Source organism: Salmo salar, chromosome 07 (assembly GCF_965601325.2).
Source record: "Salmo salar chromosome 07, fSalSal1, whole genome shotgun sequence".
NCBI classification, from domain to species: Eukaryota; Metazoa; Chordata; class Actinopteri; order Salmoniformes; family Salmonidae; genus Salmo; species Salmo salar.
The window spans coordinates 76,907,501-76,920,000 of record NC_138297.1 but is presented as its reverse complement, the minus strand read 5'-3'; the positions used below and the strand labels follow the sequence as shown (position 1 = coordinate 76,920,000).

Sequence of the window (12,500 nt, the reverse complement as noted above, 5' to 3'; positions counted from 1 at the left end):
GGAGATAACGCGGTATGGCATGCTAGGTCGGGAAATAACGCGCTATGGCATGCTAGGTCTGGAGATAACACGCTATGGCATGCTAGGTCTGGAGATAACACGGTATGGCATGCTAGCTCTGGAGATTACGCGCTATGGCATGCTAGGTCTGGAGATAACGCGCTGTGGCATGCTAGGTCTGGAGATAACGCGGTATGGCATGCTAGGTCTGGAGATAACGCGGTATGGCATGCTAGGTCTGGAGATAACGCGGTATGGCATGCTAGGTCGGGAGATAACGCGGTATGGCATGCTAGGTCTGGAGATAACGCGCTATGGCATGCTAGGTCGGGAGATAACGCGGTATGGCATGCTAGGTCTGGAGATAACGCGCTATGGCATGCTAGGTCTGGAGATAACGCGCTATGGCATGCTAGGTCTGGAGATAACGCGGTATGGCATGCTAGCTCTGGAGATAACGCGGTATGGCATGCTAGGTCTGGAGATAACACGCTATGGCATGCTAGGTCGGGAGATAACGCGGTATGGCATGCTAGGTCTGGAGATAACGCGCTATGGCATGCTAGGTCTGGAGATAACGCGCTATGGCATGCTAGCTCTGGAGATAACGCGGTATGGCATGCTAGGTCTGGAGATAACACGGTATGGCATGCTAGCTCTGGAGATAACGCGGTATGGCATGCTAGGTCTGGAGATAACACGCTATGGCATGCTAGGTCTGGAGATAACACGCTATGGCATGCTAGGTCTGGAGATAACGCGGTATGGCATGCTAGGTCTGGAGATAACACGGTATGGCATGCTAGGTCTGGAGATAACGCGGTATGGCATGCTAGCTCTGGAGATAACGCGGTATGGCATGCTAGGTCTGGAGATAACGCGGTATGGCATGCTAGGTCTGGAGATAACGCGCTATGGCATGCTAGGTCTGGAGATAACGCGGTATGGCATGCTAGGTCTGGAGATAACGCGGTATGGCATGCTAGGTCTGGAGATAACGCGGTATGGCATGCTAGGTCTGGAGCTAACGCGGTATGGCATGCTAGGTCTGGAGATAACACGGTATGGCATGCTAGGTCTGGAGATAACACGGTATGGCATGCTAGGTCTGGAGATAACACGGTATGGCATGCTAGGTCTGGAGATAACGCGGTATGGCATGCTAGTTCTGGAGATAACGCGGTATGGCATGCTAGGTCTGGAGATAACGCGGTATGGCATGCTAGGTCTGGAGATAACGCGGTATGGCATGCTAGCTCTGGAGATAACACGCTATGGCATGCTAGCTCAGGAGATAACGAGCTATGGCATGCTAGGTCTGGAGATAACACGCTATGGCATGCTAGGTCTGGAGATAACGCGGTATGGCATGCTAGCTCTGGAGATAACACGCTATGGCATGCTAGGTATGGAGATAACACGCTATGGCATGCTAGGTCTGGAGATAACGCGGTATGGCATGCTAGCTCTGGAGATAACGCGCTATGGCATGCTAGGTCTGGAGATAACACGCTATGGCATGCTAGGTCTGGAGATAACGCGGTATGGCATGCTAGCTCTGGAGATAACGCGGTATGGCAGGCTAGGTCTGGAGATAACGCGGTATGGCATGCTAGGTCTGGAGATAACACGGTATGGCATGCTAGCTCTGGAGATAACGTGGTATGGCATGCTAGGTCTGGGTTCTGTAATGTTTCTCCGGGATAAATTGGGTCATTCGACTGTGAGGCTGTGTGGGAGGAGGGAGGGGGGCTCTCTGTGATTCCAGCATCACTAGACTGACATCATCCTCGAGCAGGGTAGAACGGAAGGATACAGCTTCTGGTATCATATATATATATCACAACTATAGGTTTATGATACAATGTATCCAGTCCTGAAACAGCTTCTACTATCATATATATATCACAACTATAGGTTTATGATACAATGTATCCAGTCCTGAAACAGCTTCTACTATCATATATATATCACAACTATAGTTTTATGATACAATGTATCCAGTCCTGAAACAGCTTCTGGTATCATATATATATATATATATATATATATATATATATATATATATATATATATATATATATATATATATATATATCACAACTATAGGTTTATGATACAATGTATCCAGTCCTGAAACAGCTTCTACTATCATATATATATATCACAACTATAGGTTTATGATACAATGTATCCAGTCCTGAAACAGCTTCTGGTATCATATATATATATATATATATATATATATATATATATATATCACAACTATAGGTTTATGATACAATGTATCCAGTCCTGAAACAGCTTCTAGTATCATATATATATCACAACTATAGGTTTATGATACAATGTATCCAGTCCTGAAACAGCTTCTGGTATCATATATATATATATATATATATATATATATATATATATATATATATATATATATCACAACTATAGGTTTATGATACAATGTATCCAGTCCTGAAACAGCTTCTGGTATCATATATATATATATATATATCACAACTATAGGTTTATGATACAATGTATCCAGTCCTGAAACAGCTTCTGGTATCATATATATATATATATATATCACAACTATAGGTTTATGATACAATGTATCCAGTCCTGAAACAGGTTGCATTCCTATCCCGCCTGTCTGTCTAGAATGAGATTCCCGTTCCGTCCAGACTGAATCGGGCCTGGACTCGCCACTACATCATGTCCAAACAGACAACAGGATGGGTAGATGATGCTGCAGGCCCGAGGTTACGGAATAACAGCAGGGCTTCTCACACAGAACAGGGCTACTCAGGGGCTTCTCACACAGAACAGGGCCTCTCAGGGCTTCTCACACAGAACAGGGCCTCTCAGGGCTTCTCACACAGAACAGGGCTTCTCAGGGCTTCTCACACAGAACAGGGCTTCTCAGGGCTTCTCACACAGAACAGGGCTTCTCAGGGCTTCTCACACAGAACAGGGCTTCGGGTGCAGGGCTTCTCACACAGAACAGGGCTTCTCAGGGCTTCTCACACAGAACAGGGCTTCTCAGGGCTTCTCAGGGCTTCTCACACAGAACAGGGCTTCTCAGGGCTTCTCACACAGAACAGGGCTTCTCAGGGCTTCTCACACAGAACAGGGCTTCTCAGGGCTTCTCACACAGAACAGGGCTTCTCAGGGCTTCTCACACAGAACAGGGCTTCTCAGGGCTTCTCACACAGAACAGGGCTTCTCAGGGCTTCTCACACAGAACAGGGCTTCTCAGGGCTTCTCACACAGAACAGGGCTTCTCAGGGCTTCTCACACAGAACAGGGCTTCTCAGGGCTTCTCACACAGAACAGGGCTTCTCAGGGCTTCTCACACAGAACAGGGCTTCTCAAGGCTTCTCAGGGCTTCTCACACAGAACAGGGCTTCTCAGGGCTTCTCACACAGAACAGGGCTTCTCAGGGCTTCTCACACAGAACAGGGCTTCTCAGGGCTTCTCACACAGAACAGGGCTTCTCAGGGCTTCTCACACAGAACAGGGCTTCTCAGGGCTTCTCACACAGAACAGGGCTTCTCAGGGCTTCTCACACAGAACAGGGCTTCTCAGGGCTTCTCACACAGAACAGGGCTTCTCAGGGCTTCTCACACAGAACAGGGCTTCTCAGGGCTTCTCACACAGAACAGGGCTTCTCAGGGCTTCTCAGGGCTTCTCACACAGAACAGGGCTTCTCAGGGCTTCTCACACAGAACACATTGATAACATCCTAGGCTCTTTTCTGTTTTTTAAACCATGTAGGCTATGAAATATATATGGTTAATGTGCCTCAAGACAATGGAATCAACATTAATTTGAGCGGGAAGACAGGACGTATTTTCACCAGTATCCTGATAGAAGTTCTCTGTGTAAAATACATTGTGTGTTTTGTGTTTGTCGCCAGGGTTGTGGAGTAAAGGGTTAGATGCTTTCTAGGTCCCGACCGTGCAGTAAATATCTAACAAGTAATCTACCAATTCCACAACAACTACCTAATACACACACACACACACACATCTAAAGAGATGGAATAGGAATATGTACATATAAATATATGGATGAGCGATGGCCGAACGGCATAGGCAGGATGCAGTAGATGGTATAGAGTACAGTATGAGATGAGCGATGTAGGGTATGTAAACATTGTATAAAGTGGCATTGTTTAAAGTGGCTAGTGATACATTACATCAAGATGGCAAGATGCAGTAGATGGTACAGAGTACAGTATATACATATGAGATGAGTGATGAAGGGTATGTAAACATTGTATAAAGTGGCATTGTTTAAAGTGGCTAGTGATACATTACATCAAGATGGCAAGATGCAGTAGATGGTACAGAGTACAGTATATACATATGAGATGAGTGATGAAGGGTATGTAAACATTGTATAAAGTGGCATTGTTTAAAGTGGCTAGTGATACATTACATCAAGATGGCAAGATGCAGTAGATGGTACAGAGTACAGTATATACATATGAGATGAGTAATGTAGGGTATGTAAACATTATATGAAGTGGACATTTATTAAAGTGGCCAATGATTTAATCTGATGGCACAGCTGCAGTAGTATGGCTGAGTACAGTATGGCCTTGAGATGAAGCTGTTTTCAGTGTCTGTCCCAGTGATGGCTGTTTATTAACAGGCTGATGCCTTGAGATAGAAGCTGTTTTTCAGTCTCTCAGGTCCCAGTGATGGCTGTTTATTAACAGGCTGATAGCCTTGAGATAGAAGCTGTTTTTCAGTCTCTCAGTCCCAGTGATGGCTGTTTATTAACAGGCTGATGGCCTTGAGATAGAAGCTGTTTTTCAGTCTCTCTGTCCCAGTGATGGCTGTTTATTAACAGGCTGATGGCCTTGAGATAGAAGCTGTTTTTCAGTCTCTCTGTCCCAGTGATGGCTGTTTATTAACAGGCTGATGGCCTTGAGATAGAAGCTGTTTTTCAGTCTCTCTGTCCCAGTGATGGCTGTTTATTAACAGGCTGATGGCCTTGAGATAGAAGCTGTTTTTCAGTCTCTCTGTCCCAGTGATGGCTGTTTATTAACAGGCTGATGGCCTTGAGATAGAAGCTGTTTTTCAGTCTCTCAGGTCCCAGTGATGGCTGTTTATTAACAGGCTGATGGCCTTGAGATAGAAGCTGTTTTTCAGTCTCTCAGGTCCCAGCTTTGATGCACCTGTACTGACCTCGCCTTCTGGATGATAGCGGGGTGAACAGGAAGTGGCTCGGGTGGTTGTTGTCCTCGATTATCTTTTTGGCCTTCCCGTGACATCGGGTGGTGTAGGTGTCCTGGAGGGCAGGTAGTTTGCCCCCCCGGTGATGCGGTCTGCAGACCCTCACTACCCTCTGGAGAGCCTTGTGGTTGAGGGTGGAGGGTGATGCAGACCCTCACTACCCTCTGGAGAGCCTTGTGGTTGAGGGTGGAGGGTGATGCAGACCCTCACTACCCTCTGGAGAGCCTTGTGGTTGAGGGTGGAGGGTGATGCGGTCTGCACATCACCGGGGGCGAACTACCTGATTTAACTGTAATCCGTTACCTTCCCTGCGAAAATATTTGTAATCAGATTACTTCAAGGATTACTTTTAAATTCGTAAAGGATGTTGTGGTTGAAAAACGAGTTTTAATGACTCCAACTTTAAGTGTATGTAAACATTTATTTTGTTAAATTTTATTAATAGTTTTGACCCATATACAGTCGAAGTCGGAGGTTTACATCCACTTAGGTTGGAGTCATTAAAACTCGTTTTTTTCAACCAATCCACACATTTCTTGTTAACAAACTATAGTTTTGGCAAGTCGGTTAGGACATCTACTTTGTACATGACACAAGTCATTTTTCCAACAATTGTTTTACAGACAGATTATTTCACTTATAATTCACTGTATCACAATTCCAGTGGGTCAGAAGTTTACTATAACAACCACTGTCTAGTGTATATAGAATGGACCGGACCCTATAACAACCACTGTCTAGTGTATATAGAATGGACCGGACCCTATAACAACCACTGTCTAGTGTATATAGAATGGACCAGACCCTATAACAACCACTGTCTAGTGTATATAGAATGGACCGGACCCTATAACAACCACTGTCTAGTGTATACAGAATGGACCGGACCCTATAACAACCACTGTCTAGTGTATATAGAATGGACCAGACCCTATAACAACCACTGTCTAGTGTATATAGAATGGACCGGACCGGACCCTATAACAACCACTATCTAGTGTATATAGAATGGACCGGACCCTATAACAACCACTGTCTAGTGTATATAGAATGGACCAGACCCTATAACAACCACTGTCTAGTGTATATAGAATGGACCAGACCCTATAACAACCACTGTCTAGTGTATATAGAATGGACCGGACCGGACCCTATAACAACCACTATCTAGTGTATATAGAATGGACCGGACCCTATAACAACCACTGTCTAGTGTATATAGAATGGACTAGACCCTATAACAACCACTGTCTAGTGTATATAGAATGGACCGGACCCTATAACAACCACTGTCTAGTGTATATAGAATGGACCGGACCCTATAACAACCAATGTCTAGTGTATATAGAATGGACCAGACCCTATAACAACCACTGTCTAGTGTATATAGAATGGACCAGACCCTATAACAACCACTGTCTAGTGTATATAGAATGGACCGGACCCTATAACAACCACTGTCTAGTGTATATAGAATGGACCGGACCAGACCCTATAACAACCACTGTCTAGTGTATATAGAATGGACCGGACCCTATAACAACCACTGTCTAGTGTATATAGAATGGACCAGACCCTATAACAACCACTGTCTAGTGTATATAGAATGGACCGGACCCTATAACAACCACTGTCTAGTGTATATAGAATGGACCGGACCCTATAACAACCACTGTCTAGTGTATATAGAATGGACCGGACCCTATAACAACCACTGTCTAGTGTATATAGAATGGACCAGACCCTATAACAACCACTGTCTAGTGTATATAGAATGGACCGGACCCTATAACAACCACTGTCTAGTGTATATAGAATGGACCAGACCCTATAACAACCACTGTCTAGTGTATATAGAATGGACCGGACCCTATAACAACCACTGTCTAGTGTATATAGAATGGACCGGACCCTATAACAACCACTGTCTAGTGTATATAGAATGGACCAGACCCTATAACAACCACTGTCTAGTGTATATAGAATGGACCGGACCCTATAACAACCACTGTCTAGTGTATATAGAATGGACCGGACCCTATAACAACCACTGTCTAGTGTATATAGAATGGACCGGACCCTATAACAACCACTGTCTAGTGTATATAGAATGGACCAGACCGGACCCTATAACAACCACTGTCTAGTGTATATAGAATGGACCGGACCCTATAACAACCACTGTCTAGTGTATATAGAATGGACCGGACCCTATAACAACCACTGTCTAGTGTATATAGAATGGACCGGACCCTATAACAACCACTGTCTAGTGTATATAGAATGGACCGGACCCTATAACAACCACTGTCTAGTGTATATAGAATGGACCGGACCCTATAACAACCACTGTCTAGTGTATATAGAATGGACCAGACCCTATAACAACCACTGTCTAGTGTATATAGAATGGACCGGACCCTATAACAACCACTGTCTAGTGTATATAGAATGGACCGGACCCTATAACAACCACTGTCTAGTGTATATAGAATGGACCGGACCCTATAACAACCACTGTCTAGTGTATATAGAATGGACCGGACCGGACCCTATAACAACCACTGTCTAGTGTATATAGAATGGACCGGACACTATAACAACCACTGTCTAGTGTATATAGAATGGACCGGACACTATAACAACCACTGTCTAGTGTATATAGAATGGACCGGACCCTATAACAACCACTGTCTAGTGTATATAGAATGGACCGGACCCTATAACAACCACTGTCTAGTGTATATAGAATGGACCGGACACTATAACAACCACTGTCTAGTGTATATAGAATGGACCGGACACTATAACAACCACTGTCTAGTGTATATAGAATGGACCGGACCCTATAACAACCACTGTCTAGTGTATATAGAATGGACCGGACCCTATAACAACCACTGTCTAGTGTATATAGAATGGACCAGACCCTATAACAATCACTGTCTAGTGTATATAGAATGGACCGGACCCTATAACAACCACTGTCTAGTGTATATAGAATGGACCGGACCCTATAACAACCACTGTCTAGTGTATATAGAATGGACCGGACCCTATAACAACCACTGTCTAGTGTATATAGAATGGACCGGACCCTATAACAACCACTGTCTAGTGTATATAGAATGGACCGGACCCTATAACAACCACTGTCTAGTGTATATAGAATGGACCAGACCCTATAACAACCACTGTCTAGTGTATATAGAATGGACCGGACCCTATAACAACCACTGTCTAGTGTATATAGAATGGACCGGACCCTATAACAACCACTGTCTAGTGTATATAGAATGGACCGGACCCTATAACAACCACTGTCTAGTGTATATAGAATGGACCGGACCCTATAACAACCACTGTCTAGTGTATATAGAATGGACCGGACCCTATAACAACCACTGTCTAGTGTATATAGAATGGACCAGACCCTATAACAACCACTGTCTAGTGTATATAGAATGGACCGGACCCTATAACAACCACTGTCTAGTGTATATAGAATGGACCGGACCCTATAACAACCACTGTCTAGTGTATATAGAATGGACCAGACCCTATAACAACCACTGTCTAGTGTATATAGAATGGACTAGACCCTATAACAACCACTGTCTAGTGTATATAGAATGGACCAGACCCTATAACAACCACTGTCTAGTGTATATAGAATGGACCGGACCCTATAACAACCACTGTCTAGTGTATATAGAATGGACTAGACCCTATAACAACCACTGTCTAGTGTATATAGAATGGACCGGACCCTATAACAACCACTGTCTAGTGTATATAGAATGGACCGGACCCTATAACAACCACTGTCTAGTGTATATAGAATGGACCGGACCCTATAACAACCACTGTCTAGTGTATATAGAATGGACCAGACCCTATAACAACCACTGTCTAGTGTATATAGAATGGACCAGACCCTATAACAACCACTGTCTAGTGTATATAGAATGGACCGGACCCTATAACAACCACTGTCTAGTGTATATAGAATGGACCGGACCCTATAACAACCACTGTCTAGTGTATATAGAATGGACCGGACCCTATAACAACCACTGTCTAGTGTATATAGAATGGACCGGACCCTATAACAACCACTGTCTAGTGTATATAGAATGGACCGGACCCTATTACAACCACTGTCTAGTGTATATAGAATGGACCGGACCCTATAACAACCACTGTCTAGTGTATATAGAATGGACCGGACCCTATAACAACCACTGTCTAGTGTATATAGAATGGACCGGACCCTATAACAACCACTGTCTAGTGTATATAGAATGGACCGGACCCTATAACAACCACTGTCTAGTGTATATAGAATGGACCGGACCCTATAACAACCACTGTCTAGTGTATATAGAATGGACCAGACCCTATAACAACCACTGTCTAGTGTATATAGAATGGACCGGACCCTATAACAACCACTGTCTAGTGTATATAGAATGGACCGGACCCTATAACAACCACTGTCTAGTGTATATAGAATGGACCGGACCCTATAACAACCACTGTCTAGTGTATATAGAATGGACCGGACCCTATAACAACCACTGTCTAGTGTATATAGAATGGACCGGACCCTATAACAACCACTGTCTAGTGTATATAGAATGGACCGGACCCTATAACAACCACTGTCTAGTGTATATAGAATGGACCGGACCCTATAACAACCACTGTCTAGTGTATATAGAATGGACCGGACCCTATAACAACCACTGTCTAGTGTATATAGAATGGACCGGACCCTATAACAACCACTGTCTAGTGTATATAGAATGGACCAGACCCTATAACAACCACTGTCTAGTGTATATAGAATGGACCGGACCCTATAACAACCACTGTCTAGTTTATATAGAATGGACCGGACCCTATAACAACCACTGTCTAGTGTATATAGAATGGACCGGACCCTATAACAACCACTGTCTAGTGTATATAGAATGGACCGGACCCTATAACAACCACTGTCTAGTGTATATAGAATGGACCGGACCCTATAACAACCACTGTCTAGTGTATATAGAATGGACCGGACCCTATAACAACCACTGTCTAGTGTATATAGAATGGACCGGACCCTATAACAACCACTGTCTAGTGTATATAGAATGGACCGGACACTATAACAACCACTGTCTAGTGTATATAGAATGGACCAAACCCTATAACAACCACTGTCTAGTGTATATAGAATGGACCGGACCCTATAACAACCACTGTCTAGTGTATATAGAATGGACCAGACCCTATAACAACCACTGTCTAGTGTATATAGAATGGACCAGACCCTATAACAACCACTGTCTAGTTTATATAGAATGGACCAGACCCTATAACAACCACTGTCTAGTGTATATAGAATGGACCGGACCCTATAACAACCACTGTCTAGTGTATATAGAATGGACCAGACCCTATAACAACCACTGTCTAGTGTATATAGAATGGACCAGACCCTATAACAACCACTGTCTAGTTTATATAGAATGGACCAGACCCTATAACAACCACTGTCTAGTGTATATAGAATGGACCGGACCCTATAACAACCACTGTCTAGTGTATATAGAATGGACCGGACCCTATAACAACCACTGTCTAGTGTATATAGAATGGACCGGACCGGACCCTATAACAACCACTGTCTAGTGTATATAGAATGGAGCGGACCCTATAACAACCACTGTCTAGTGTATATAGAATGGACCGGACCCTATAACAACCACTGTCTAGTGTATATAGAATGGACCGGACCCTATAACAACCACTGTCTAGTGTATATAGAATGGACCGGACCCTATAACAACCACTGTCTAGTGTATATAGAATGGACCGGACCCTATAACAACCACTGTCTAGTGTATATAGAATGGACCAGACCGGACCCTATAACAACCACTGTCTAGTGTATATAGAATGGACCGGACCCTATAACAACCACTGTCTAGTGTATATAGAATGGACCAGACCCTATAACAACCACTGTCTAGTGTATATAGAATGGACCAGACCGGACCCTATAACAACCACTGTCTAGTGTATATAGAATGGACCGGACCGGACCCTATAACAACCACTGTCTAGTGTATATAGAATGGACCAGACCCTATAACAACCACTGTCTAGTGTATATAGAATGGACCGGACCCTATAACAACCACTGTCTAGTGTATATAGAATGGACCGGACCCTATAACAACCACTGTCTAGTGTATATAGAATGGACCGGACCCTATAACAACCACTGTCTAGTGTATATAGAATGGACCGGACCCTATAACAACCACTGTCTAGTGTATATAGAATGGACCGGACCCTATAACAACCACTGTCTAGTGTATATAGAATGGACCGGACCCTATAACAACCACTGTCTAGTGTATATAGAATGGACCAGACCCTATAACAACCACTGTCTAGTGTATATAGAATGGACCGGACCCTATAACAACCACTGTCTAGTGTATATAGAATGGACCGGACCCTATAACAACCACTGTCTAGTGTATATAGAATGGACCGGACCCTATAACAACCACTGTCTAGTGTATATAGAATGGACCGGACCCTATAACAACCACTGTCTAGTGTATATAGAATGGACCAGACCCTGTATTGATATGACCTGTAGAGTTTGTAAGGTATTGTGGGATGAAAAGCTCTGTGGTTTGAGTGGTAGACCTGTAGACATCTAGGCTATGGATTATTGAGTTTGTTTATATAGAGAGTTATGGTCTATCTGCCTGGTCTATCTGCCTGTCTGTTCATTTATATAGAGAGTTATGGTCTATCTGCCTGGTCTGTTCATTTATATAGAGAGTTATGGTCTATCTGCCTGGTCTATCTGCCTGGTCTATCTGCCTGTCTGTTCATTTATATAGAGAGTTATGGTCTATCTGCCTGTCTATTCATTTATATAGAGAGTTATGGTCTATCTGCCTTTCTGTTCATTTATATAGAGAGTTATGGTCTATCTGCCTGGTCTATCTGCCTGTCTGTTCATTTATATAGAGAGTTATGGTCTATCTGCCTGGTCTATCTGCCTGTCTGTTCATTTATATAGAGAGTTATGGTCTATCTGCCTGTCTGTTCATTTATATAGAGAGTTATGGTCTATCTGCCTGTCTGTTCATTTATATAGAGATTTATGGTCTATCTGCCTGGTCTATCTGCCAATCTGTTCATTTATATAGAGAGTTATGGTCTATCTGCCTGGTCTAT

At 43.5% G+C, this 12,500-nt stretch overlaps 1 protein-coding gene across 1 annotated transcript in view; it reads left to right on the top strand.

Annotated features, from left to right (window-relative positions):
• Positions 1-12,500, top strand: part of ptpro (protein tyrosine phosphatase receptor type O) — a 129,791-nt gene that overhangs the window by 870 nt on the left and 116,421 nt on the right. The gene's annotated exons all lie outside the window — the stretch shown is intronic.